Source organism: Alexandromys fortis, unplaced genomic scaffold (genome assembly GCF_014885135.2).
Source record: "Alexandromys fortis isolate MF-2015 unplaced genomic scaffold, M_Fortis_MF-2015_v1.1 scaffold_7, whole genome shotgun sequence".
NCBI lineage: Eukaryota > Metazoa > Chordata > Mammalia > Rodentia > Cricetidae > Alexandromys > Alexandromys fortis.
The window spans coordinates 8,586,787-8,598,987 of record NW_026067920.1 but is presented as its reverse complement, the minus strand read 5'-3'; the positions used below and the strand labels follow the sequence as shown (position 1 = coordinate 8,598,987).

At 47.4% G+C, this 12,201-nt stretch overlaps 1 protein-coding gene across 2 annotated transcripts in view; it reads left to right on the top strand.

The window, feature by feature from the left end:
• Positions 1-12,201, top strand: part of Gck (glucokinase) — a 35,477-nt gene that overhangs the window by 4,695 nt on the left and 18,581 nt on the right. The window contains exon 1 of one of the 2 annotated variants that reach the window (XM_050141348.1): positions 4,896-5,011. The exons of the other annotated variant lie outside the window; for it this stretch is intronic. The gene's annotated coding sequence lies outside the window, so the exon portion shown is untranslated. Of the gene's footprint in view, positions 1-4,895; positions 5,012-12,201 lie in introns of those variants that run through there. 2 annotated transcript variants of the gene reach the window in all.

Genomic DNA, 12,201 nt, shown 5'->3' with positions numbered 1-12,201 from the left:
CAGAAGTCAATTCTCCACCACCTGTGCAGCTGCTCTCCGTAAACACTCTTGGTATTTGACTGCTTCTGGGAGCCAAAGACTCTCAGGGCTCCGTCCATGGCCAGCGAGGCGGCCTCCTGTTGAAGGGCAAAGGGTCCTCAGAGACAGACTGTAGGGCTGCTCTGGTAGGGACTTCTTGGGTCATAAAAGCAGAGGCTGGGGTCGGGATTTAGGAGCCACTCTGAGACGGGCCCAGCCTTTGCGCTACCCTGCTCCCTGGTGCCTGGGACCCTGGAGAGAGGATAGGGCTTCCAGATTTGGTGAATAAAAAATTAGGATACTCAGGTTTGAACTTCAGATAAACAATCAGTGTTTCATTATGTGTCCCAAATAGGCCACAGGCACTGTATTTTCTTTGCCAAATTTAAGAAAAGAGTAACTCCTCCAGTCTTTCTGGGGGAGTTGATTCCATCTGGAGTGCAAATCTCAAGTGAGTCTGGTTGTGAGTTTGCCGTCTCGGAGCCTCAGGAAGGGCTGTGTTCACCAGGTGCCAAAGTATGGGTGGGAATATTTGCACTGAACAGGATGGTTATTCATACATGTAAATATGCCTAATACAGAGCTGATCATTCAGTAACTGGGTAGGGGATTCTGAAATTCTTCATATCGTGTGTAAATATTTAGTGGCTTGCTTTAGCTGGAGAGCATTTTAATGACAGTTCCTGGGTGGGTATCACACTTTCTCTGACTTTTAACCCAGGCGTACAGGGTTCCTGTGGAGTAATCCTGCCATCTGTGAATTAGCTCCCCAACACGTTTTCAGACTGGCTGCAAAGGGGGCAAGAGAGATGTCTCAGTATAGTGCTTTCCGGCAAAGCATGAGGACCTGAGTCTGTGTTCCCTGCATCTAAACAAAGCGGAGCGTGGAGTCACATGCCGGGAATCCCAAGAGCCGGGAAATCAGTGACAGGAGCTACCTGGCACTTACTGGCCAGCTAAGGTTAGCCAAAGCAGCAAGCTCTAGATTCAGTGAGAAGCCGTGTCTCAAACAAGAAGGTGGCAAGGCCCGTGAGATGCTCAGCAGAGGAAGGTACCTGCTGACAAGCCTGATGACCCGAGCTTGTTCCCCGGGACCCACACGGTGGAAGGAGAGAGCTGGCCTCTGCACATTGTTATCTGACTGCTTCAGGAATGCCATGGCACTTGCGCATGCACACACGCACACACGCACACACACACCATGTAAAACTGCAAAAACTCCTGAGCAGTTCATGCATCCAGGAAGTTTAAGAGGGGCAACTTGGCTTGGATTATGTGGAGAAAGTTAGCAGGTAGAACAGATAGCTTCCTCAACTCATTCAGGCACGGCCCAACCCTTTTCTCCATTAAGTCATCCCGGAGGACTTCAGCTTCTCGGAAGTGGGCAAAGTGGCTTCTTCCATGAGTCTGAAGGATCAGATGGTCTAGCAAAATTCTCAGCTTGGAGGCAGCTTGGTAGAGAAAGCAAGCCTTAGGTTAGGAGAAGGGGTTCTATAAGCAGATCTCAGGGTTCAGGGGGAGCTTGTTGTGGTTTAGTGTGAAATGTCTTCCATAGGCTCGTGTGTTTGAACACTTGATCCCCAGCTGGTGGTGCTGTTTGGAGAGGTTATGGAAGGTTTAGGAAGTGGAGCCTCCATGAAGGAAGTGGGTCACTGGGAGTGGGCCTTGAGCAGATACAACCTTGTCCTATTTCTTCTTCACTTTCTGCTTCCTGAGTGTGGATACGATGTGACCATCCAGCCTTCTGCTTCCGCCTCCATGATATCCATGTCTGCTGCTACATCTCGCCTTGAAGAACCGTATCCTCCTGGAGCCGCAAGCCAAAATAAGCCCTTTCTCCATTACACTGCTTTTGTCAAGGTATTCTGCCTTACAGACAGAAAAGTAACTGAGAGCTAGTGCTGTTTCTGCTCGGCTCCCTTGCATACTGGAGTATTTACAATGGAGGACACAGCAAAGGCCACTTAGGACTTTCCCCTGGAAAGATAGTTGCTAGCTCTCTTCCTACATAACACTGGGGTTCCTTCACCTTGAAGGGAACTCTCACTTCCTGACTTGCTTGAGTTCCTGACCTCCTCTCTCCTGATCCATCCAGGGTCACTTTTTATGCCCACTTCATCCTGTTTCGACTTCTTTAGACTGCCTGAAGCCTAGGGTGACTTGTTAGTGGCACCCTGTGATTAGGGATATTGGACTGGTCCAGATACCAGATTCAACTGAGCACATCTAAGGTAATATGATAAATGTCACCCGGCCGGCAGCCTGGAAGCCAGGGGTTCTCAGTCTCAAAAAGGCTCAGGTTAGCTTTTCTGAACACTGCCAGATGTATCACAAGGGCCTTGGGCACAAACAGACCAAGCAATCTTCCAGAAGCAAAAATGGATGGCGCCTTGTCCTTGCATGGAAACTGACCTGAGTGGAGAGACGGAAGAAAAGACAAGCATGTGAACATACAGAAAAGCTGGGACTGGATGTACCGGGCTCTTGGATGGAGAAGCCTCAGCACACCAGGAGCTTAGTGTGTGTGTCATTTGGAGCGAAGCCGGGAAGAGGAGTTATTGCATACAGATGAACAAGGAGGCAGGTGTAGCTAACCCGAATAGGAGCAGTCTTCAGATCTCACACACCCAGGGGGAAGCCACAGTGGGTATTCTCTGCACAGACTATCAGTGTCCGCACATGGGCCAGAGGCAGAGTTTGCCTTTCCTCTGAGCCTCTCCCAGGGAAGACTTCACTACTGCAATGGGGCCAAAGCGCTAGGCTCCTTAACTGCACCATGTCAACGACAAACATCCACACAGGACTTCATCCAGTCCCTACAGGGAAAGGCTTCTATCATCACACCTCCAGGATGCCTCATGGTCTAGAAAGCAACCCAGCAGATGAGGACAGCGAGGAGACAGTTCTGTGCCCAATGCCGGGCATGTTCCTGCCTGACCCTGGGCAGAATGAAGGCCCTATGGCCAGCCAGGCAGGGACACTAGCTCGTTAAGAAACAACAACAAAAGGATCTACTCCACCATTGGAATTACCACAGGCAAGAAGCTAGCCCAGGGGCCACAGTGGTTCAAAGTCACAGGACGCCAGACAAATGAGACCAGAGATCAGTTGCAGGCAGCACCTCCAGGTCGCAGGGCCATTGCCAACTGAGCAAGATGGGCCAGGCCTGGGCCTTTGGACCTGCAGGAGGCTCAGTCTCCTGCTCTCTGGGCTCTGCTGCACAGAACGCAAAGACTATAAACCTAAGCAAACAGCAAGATGTGGGCTCTAATAGTGACAATCACTAACCAATACTTGGGCTAGGCCCTAAAATGAAGGCGAGGAGGAGCTCCTCCCAGAAGCTGTTTTCAGGGGAATTTGCTCTCCCATTCAGTAGAGGCAGCCTGAGTTCCAGAAAGCTCTGGCTCTCTTGACCAGAGAGACCTTTTAGGATGCATATCACCTTGGCCCCATTAAAATAGAGACTCTTGTGTGAGTGGCAAGATTTATCTTCTAATCCCTACGCAGTTCTGTCTAATGTTCTGGCATCAGCTCCCTATTTGAATAGGATTGAAACAGCAGTTTTGGAGCTATGAATTGCTTCTGGAAGGAAGCTAGAAAGAGTCCCATACCAGCTCAGAGACCTCCATCCTTGCCTGCATCCCACCATCAGAGCAGGAATGACAACCTCCATAGTCCTAGATACCCAAAAAGTTTTCCAGGAGATTGTGTATCTGTCTCCAGCATCATCCTCCGCTCTTCCTTCTGAATGTGTAGTATCACTACAGTGGACTCCACCTCTGCAAGCCGGGTGTGGTGACACCTACTTGTAATCCCAGTGCTTGGGAAGCGGAGACCAGAGGGTCAAGAATTCGAGGCCGGTCTCAGCTCCACAGTGAGACTGAAACTCAAAAACTTACCATCTTTTCAGGTGAAGTTTAATGAATTTAGTCAAATGTAACCATCAAGTTGCCTATCGAGCTGGGCAATGGTGGCACACGCTTTTAATCCCAGCACTCAGGAGGCAGAGGCAGGTAGATCTCTGAGCTGATGTTGTTGGTGTTTTACTCTTAGGGCTTTTTGAGGGGCCCACCACCCAGATCCCAAATAAATCACACACAGAGAAACTTATTCTTACTTGTTAATATCCGGCCTTAGCTTGGCTTGGTTCTTGCCAGCTTTTCTTAAGTTATCCTGACTACTCTTCCCTCAGGCTTTTTCTTTTTCTTACGTCTGTATATCTTACTCCGTGGCTGACTGGGTGAGTGGGTGGCTGACCCCTGGAGTTCTCTCCTTGTTCTCTGGTTGCTCCTTCCTCATTTCTCCTTCTATTTATGCTCTCTGCCTGACAACCCCAACTATCCTTGCACCTGCCTTGCTTTTGGCCGTTCAGTTCTTTATTAGACCATCGGGTGTTTTAGACAGGCAAAAAACACAGCTTCACAGAGTTAAACAAATGCAGCATAAAGGAAGGCAACACATCTTTACAACAATAAAACAAATGTTCCTCAACATAAAAAAGTAACACACCTTAAAATGATAATCCCCCCAACAAGATGGAGGCCAGTTTGGTCTACAGAGTGAGTTCCAGGAGAATCAGGGATACACAGAAAAATTCTGTCTCAAAAAACAAAACAACAACAACAACAAAAGACTCCTTCCAGCACTCCAAGAGGCCCCTTGACCCTGCCTCCTTGCTGTCTATCATCTCGCCCACTCCAGACCTTGGGAATCTAAGTTCTGCTTTTTCCTTCTTTATTTTCCCTTTCCAGAATATCTGTGAGCAGAAGCCTTGAGTGCAATCTGCTGTAGCTGGCTCTTTCCCTGGGAATGAGCTTTGCTGTGTCAGCAGCACGCTGCTCTTTGCCCCTTCCCACTGCTCAGCAGTGTCAGCATCTGGGTTGTTCCCAGCCCAAGCTGTCATGTGTGAAGCTCCCGTGAACATTCTAGTACAAGTCTTTGTGTGGACCTGAGTGCTCATTTGGCGAGCAGCGAGAGGGGAGAATGACGTTGTGTAAGTAGGCATTTAAACCTTGGAAGAAACTGCCAAACTGTGTTCCACACTGGAGGCAGCATTTGCCTTTCCCAGGGTAGGCTCAGATGGCCCCAGTTGCTGCACATCCTCCCCAGTTCCTGCTTGCGTCCACGTTTTAAGTCGGAGCCATCCTGGGGCTATGCAGTGGCACCCGGGGTGCTCTTCCATTTCATCTTTCGGACGGATGATGCTATATATGGTGTTGTGTCTATATTGGACGATCTTTGGAGATGTTTACTTTTAAAATAGGAGTGCTGTATCTTACTGAGTAGGCAAGGCTCTTTATATGTCCTAGTCCTGGACATTTTGCCAGGTATGTGCTTGATGGGGTGAGTGGCCCTGAATAGATCCCGGGGGCATATGCCCACATCTATTCCTATGAACCGTGTCCACAGTCTTTGCTCTCATGGCCTGTATATACACCCCAGCCTCTCTCACCCATCACCCCGATGCCTGCTATATGATGCCCCAGCTTGTTTGCCCCTCCAGGTAGATCTTTGATTCTGGGTAGGTCCTAGAGACAGAAGTAAAGAGTCAGAGCATCGTTGTTCCCCAAGCCCCACCCACCACCCTGCTTTCACAGCCAGACACGAGGCATCCCACCTCTACACCCTCATACTCGTTCCCTGGTCACCAAAACCTCTTGTATGTCATCACTCACTCAACAGGTCATTTTTGTCCGAGTCACTGGCAAGACTTTTTTTTTTTTAATTTCCAAGACAGGGTTTCTCTGTAGCTTTTTTGGTTCCTGTCCTGGAACTAGCTCTTCTAGACTAGGTTGGCCTCGAACTCACAGAGATCCGCCTGCCTCTTCCTCCCGAGTGCTGGGATTAAAGGCGTGCGCCACCACCGTCTGGCCACTGGCAAGACTTTTATAAGCATATTTTTGTTGTTCTGGAGATCAAACCCCAGGCCCTCGGGTAGCTAGGTAAGTGCTCTACCACTGAGTTACATCCCTAACCCTAATATATCATTTTTTTTGTTTTTGTTTCTGTTTTTAGCATCTGGGCTTGGCATTTGTGTAAGGGGAAAGGCTCCACATGACTCCCTGTTTCAACTATTGGCTCCTCTCTTCTTGTCTTCCTCAGGGAAGTTTTAAATAATCTACATTATTTGAAAATCTGTTCTTCTCATTTTTGAATTGCCTTCATTTAAGTCATGTATAACTCTCATGAGCCTTACAAACTCCCTGCATCTATAACTAAACCCCTTTCTTGAGTTGTTTGTGTCTTTTCTGCTATCTTTGATCATATTATGCAATGGCAGTCTCTTCTTTCTTTTTTTATATTTATAAATATTATATATATATTAATTATGTATATAATAGTCTTTCTGCGTGTATGCCTGCAGTCCAGAAGAGGGCACCAGACCTCATTACGGATGGTTGTAAACCACCATGTGGTTGCTGAGAATTGAACTCAGGACCTTTTGGGTATTGTGAATATCACTCCTAACGACTGACCATTTGCATGCAAGAATTCGTTTGAGTCCCCGTTTCCGTTCTTTAAGAGTGTGTACTTAAGGGTGCAATCAATGGGTCAGATGGTAGTCTCCATGTTTAACTTTGCACAAGTTGTTTTGCACAGCAACTTAATTATTTACATCCCTACCAGCAATGTATGAGGGACCCAAACTCTCTCCTCTGCCAATATGTCACCATGGCAGCAACACCTATTATTTTCTGTTCCCCGGCCCAGAAAACCTGTCTTTTTTTTTTTTTAACATACCTGTCTTAGTGGTGGGTGTCTCAGAGTTATGCTTAGCATTTCCCCAGTGACTAGCGTCTGTTCACGTGCTCTTTGTCCATTCTTAAATCTTCTTGAGAAAAAGGTCTGCTCTAATCCTTTGCCCAATACATGGCATTATTTACTTTTTTGTTATTGTTGAGTTGTAAGAATTTTCTTTATTGATATATATGAATTAAGCCCTTCCTTACTTGTTGCAAGATTTGCAATATTTTCTTTCATCCAGTGCCCTCTGAATAGTGCCCGTCTACCCACTAAGTTTGTGGTTGTTGTTTTCTGAGATAGGCCTCTTGCTATGTTGCCCAGATTAGCCCTGAACTCCTAGGTTCAAATGATCTTCCTGTCTCAGTCTCCTGAGGCTTTAGCTACTGAGCAGGCCACCACAAGTGCGTCAAAGTTGATATCTGATTATCTGTGACCTCTTGTGCCAGTGTCCTTGGTGTCACACCTAAGAAGTTATTCCAGGACTGGGTACATAGCTCACTGGCGTGAAGGCCTAGACTTGATCTTCAACACTACAAAACGTTAAAAAGAGGCCACTGTTAGGTCCACTGAGGTTTATCCCGTATCTTCTAAGAGTGTTCTGACTTCACCATTTCGTTACACTTCTTCTTTAACTAACTTTTGATTGGCATATGAAGTGATGGATTCCATTGTGCTATTCTCACACGTACGCGACATCACCATGTGCTTCCTCGCCCTTTGAGTCCCTTCAAGCTCACTTTTGTTATGGTGTTGGGAAGAATTCAGTTTATTCTCATGGACATGGACACCAAATTTACCCATCCGAAGGGATCGTTTTTCTTCCATTGAATTGTCTTGGTTCCTTTGTCAAAAGTCAAGAGATGCAAGGGGGATTGTTCCTGGACATGCTATTCTGTCTCACTGGGTTGTGTGTGCGCCATTAAAGCAACATCGATCATAGTGCCCTTTCAGTTACTAGGACATTTTGCAGTAACTTTGAAACTGGAACTATGGATCCTCTAATTGTTTTTTTTTTTAAGATCGTTTTGAATATTCAGGGTTCCTTGAGACTCTGTTGATTTTAAAATAATTTTTTTCCTTCCCAAAAACATAATTGGATATTGTTAGGGCCTGTCGAGACTGCAGGTCACTGGGGTAGCGTTTCCCCAGCACTGGTGTCTCCAGTGCACAAACTCTGGTGCCTCTGTTTGCTAAGGTGTCTCTCGCGTCTTTCAGTGGTCTTCAGCTGTCAATGAGTCTTTCATCCCTTGATTTTATTCCCCAGGAGCTCCTTCTTTGGCACTGTTGTAAATGGAGTCACTTTCTTGTTTTTTTTTTTTAAATGCCTTGTTGCAGGTGGATAAAAATGCAAATGACTTTTTTATGAATTGACGCAAACATTTTTGTGGATTATCTGTGCCCTTCTACAGATACAATGATGTCATCTGAATTGGAGACGATTAGTTCATTTGGCTGCTAAAGAAAATTTTATAAATTAAGCCACTTGTAAACTTTTTTACAGTTCTGGAGTCTAGGAGTTCGAGATGAAGCTGTGCTGGGTCAGGGCCCATTCTCATGTGTCATTTTCAATACCATCACATGGTGGGTGGGGCAAGAAGCGCTCTGGAACCTCACATAAAGGCATTAATTACAGTCCCGATACCTCTGTCCTTGTGCCCTAACTACCTCTTAGAGGCCTCACCCTAAGATCGTCCCACTGTATTTGGGGTTTTACATACGAGCTTTGAGATTCAAACACTTTAGCCCTTTGCAGTTTGGGTATCTTTTGTTTTTCCTTCCACGATCGTTCTGGCTAGACATTTCAGCACTGTGTTGAAGAGGAGTGTCATGTTCCTGACTTAGTGGAGAAAAAAGTTGTCTTTCACCGCTGAGTACAATGTCAGCCGTGTTTCCGTCTGTGTCACATAAAGTGACATATTCACAGGTGCCATGGGTTGGGATGTTTACGGGAACCACAACTCTGTCCCCTCTTACTGTTCTGTCCCACCCTGGGTCCCCTCTCAGCCACACAGTTTCTCAACTATCTCCCTAGAATACCTCTCTGGAGCATTTCTTGTGGGGCAGGCGTACTGGGGATGAAGTCTGCCTGGTTCTGTTCATCTGAAATATCTCAGCATCTCCTTTCTGTTTCTGCTGGAGACGAGTTTTGAAAGCACGGAGCTCTCAGTTACAGCTTTTTCTTCCTGGGCTTTAAGGATGCCGCTGCTGCCTTGTGGCCTGTGTGGCTTCCAATGTGAGGCAGCTTCCCAGTCTCCCTGCGGCTTCCGTGTGTACCGTGTTCACTCTCCTTGCGGGTTTCAAGAGTCTCTGCCTGCTGACACAATGCCTATAATCTGTCTCAGTTTGGATCACTCACAGTTGCTTCTGCTCGGAGTTTGTATGTGTGCTTTTATTTTGCAGCAGACTTGGAAAACGGTGTCACTGTTATTTCTTCAGCTACTCTCCAGCCCCTCGCCACCCTCTCCCTCCACAGCCGCCGTCTTTACAATAATGTTGGGTAGGTCCCATGGGTCCCTCAGGCTTTGTTCCCTTCCTCTCGCTTTTCTTACTCTGTTCTGCAGACCGAATACTTCCCATTGCCTTATTTTCGACTTCCCTGATTCCATCCTATGTCCATTAAGATCTCTGACTGAGCTCTGGAGGGATGGCCCAATGGTTAAGACTACTGACTGCTATTCCAGAAGACCCAGGTTCAATGTCCAGCACACACACAGTGTCTTACAAGGTTGTTTGTAGATCCAGTCCCAGAGGATTGAGCACCCTCTTTCTGGCCTTTAAGGGACCAGGCACGCCTGTTGTGTACAGACATACTTTCTATTAAAACACCCCTACACATAGATAAAAATAAATAACCTAAAACCTGCCGTTGAGCCCTTTGGTGATATTTCCACATCAGTTATTCTGCTTTTAAACTCCAAAATTTCTATTGGGTTCCTTTTTAATAATTTCAGTGCTTTTATTATCATCCTTGTCTGTTCCTATAGGTCTCTCCTGACTTCCCCAACTCTCCATCCACTATGCATGTCTAGGACAGTTGACTGAACCTCTGACTTCCATGTCTGAGCTCCCTAGATGTTTCTTTTGGATTCTTTTCTTCACCGTGATTCCTATTTCCTTGCGGACTGTACCAGTTCGAGTTCTCTAGCGGAACATAACTGATAGAATTAATAGGGATAAAAGGAGATTTATTAGAGTGGCTTACACCATATGGTCCGGGCAGTCCAACAATGGCTAAGACTGTGGTAGCCACGAGTCATGAGTGTAGATGCCTCCGAGGTCCTGGACTGTTGCTGCGGGCAACGATGGCTCTGGGAGAGCCTCAGTCTATAGTCGGAAGCCCGAGAAGCCTGGGCTCTGGCATCAGTGACGGAGGGAAGGCAACAGGAGTGAGCAGCAGCAAAGATGAACTTGGTATCGAAACAGAAACGACTCCGTTCCTCACCCGCATTCTGCCCCCGCACTGCGCGCCATCCCACCACAAGCTCACTGCACGCGCTGCCCCATCCCCACCACCGCGCGCACCTCACTCCGCCCTGTCCCCATCACATGCCCCGCGCTCTGTCCTGTCCCCACCCCATGCCCTGTAGGGCTGAGCATTGCTCGTGGCAGGGGCCCCAGACCTCCAGCCCCTCCGGCTGTCGGAGCCAAGCAGACTGGCTACTACACCCCCTCACCTGCCAGCTAAAGCCGAAGTCTCCACCTTTATTTCCCATGGAAGCAGCTCTGAGGTTGTTTCCTCAGCCATGTGTGCTTAATCCTAGAATGCTCCCTCCACATCTAGTCAGGAAGAATGAAGACTTGAGCAACGGTCATCCCAGCAGCTGGGTGGGAGGTGGAGGCAGGAGAATCATGAGTTCGAGGCCATCATGGGCTACGGCCAGACCCTGTCTCGAAGGACGAAGGAAAGCAAGAGGAGGTTAAATCTTAACAGTCTTGGAATCAGAATGGCCTGGGTATGAACTCACTGAGTGGTTTCTAGCTGGAGCACCCTTGCATCCCTTAACTCTCACGGGCCTCAGTCGCCACAAAGCACACAAAACTCTGCCGTAGCATCCTACAAGATGCAGTCACCGCTCTCAGATTAGCTGTGGCATTTACAGGGTGCGCTCTGCTGGCTCTCACTTTACCTCCCTCTGGCTCTCAGTTCCCAGCATCCTAGTCACAAACCACTACCCACTCACTGTCTGACACCTCCCACTCACCAGGCCCTTGGCCTGCCCCTTCACACAAAGGCCCAGCCAACTTCTAGTTTACCCTGTGGTAAGCAAACACTTGCGACACTCACTGGCCTCCATACCCGATTGCATCAGGATGCCTGTACCTGGAGCCTGGCTAGTGCTGAGGGCAGTCAGAGAACAGGCCAACTGGGGGATGGGCTGGCATTGTGGGCCCCCTGGCATCCTCTTTATTTCCCTCTGGCATAAGGGGCTTGGAAATTTGGCCAATAAAACTGTGGATCTGGGCCTTGAGCTTTTGTACAAAAAAAAAAAACAAAACAAAACAAAAAAAAAAAACAAAAACAGTAAGTGTGGCCCCTTCATTCTGTTCTATTTTAAAACCCAATTTAAAAATAATAATACGCCAGCCATATGTGGTGGCTCCTGCCTTTAAGCCTGGCACTTGGGAGGTGGAGGTAGGTGGATTTCTGTGAGTCTGAGGCCAGCTTGGTCTATGCAGCAAGTTGCAGGCCAGTCAGAGCTACACAGTGGGACCCTGTCTCAAAATATTATAATAATATATGGCTCATCAGTTTAGTGTACCTGTAGAAGACCCAGATTCTATTCCCATGATGGCTTATAGCCATTAATAACTCTAGGTCCAGGGGGATACGTCACCCTCTTCTGGCTGCTGTGGGCACTGGGCATATATGTGGTACACGGACATGCACATAGGCAGAACTTCCACATGCATAAAATAAGACTGAATAAGTCTTTTTAAAAGTAAAAATAATGTTCCATTCATCACAAAAATGTGGAAAAACACAGATATATGAAAATAAAACTACTCAGACTGGAGAGATGGCTCTTCCAGGGAACCTGGGTTCAATTCCCAGCACACACATAGCAGCTCATGATTGTCCCTCCAGTTCCAGAGGATCCGACACCCTCACATGGACACACATGCAGGCAAAATGCCAGGGCACACGAAATAAAACTGAAATTATTCATACTGACACCCTTATGGTGGCCCATTTGTTGTATTTCCTCCCTTGTGAAAATTATCAGTATCATCTACACATATCCATGGGGAAAATATCATTAACAAATAACATCAAAAAGAAACAACCGTCTGTCCTGTTTCAGAAACCTGCTGCTGTGTTTAAAACAAACAAACCCTTTCAAGACAAGCTGGCCTCGGTCTCTGGTCCAGCAGGCAGTCTGCCTTCTGTTCTCCCCCGAGATTTGGTCAAGGAGTGTCTGGGCGGCAGCAGGGAGCTTG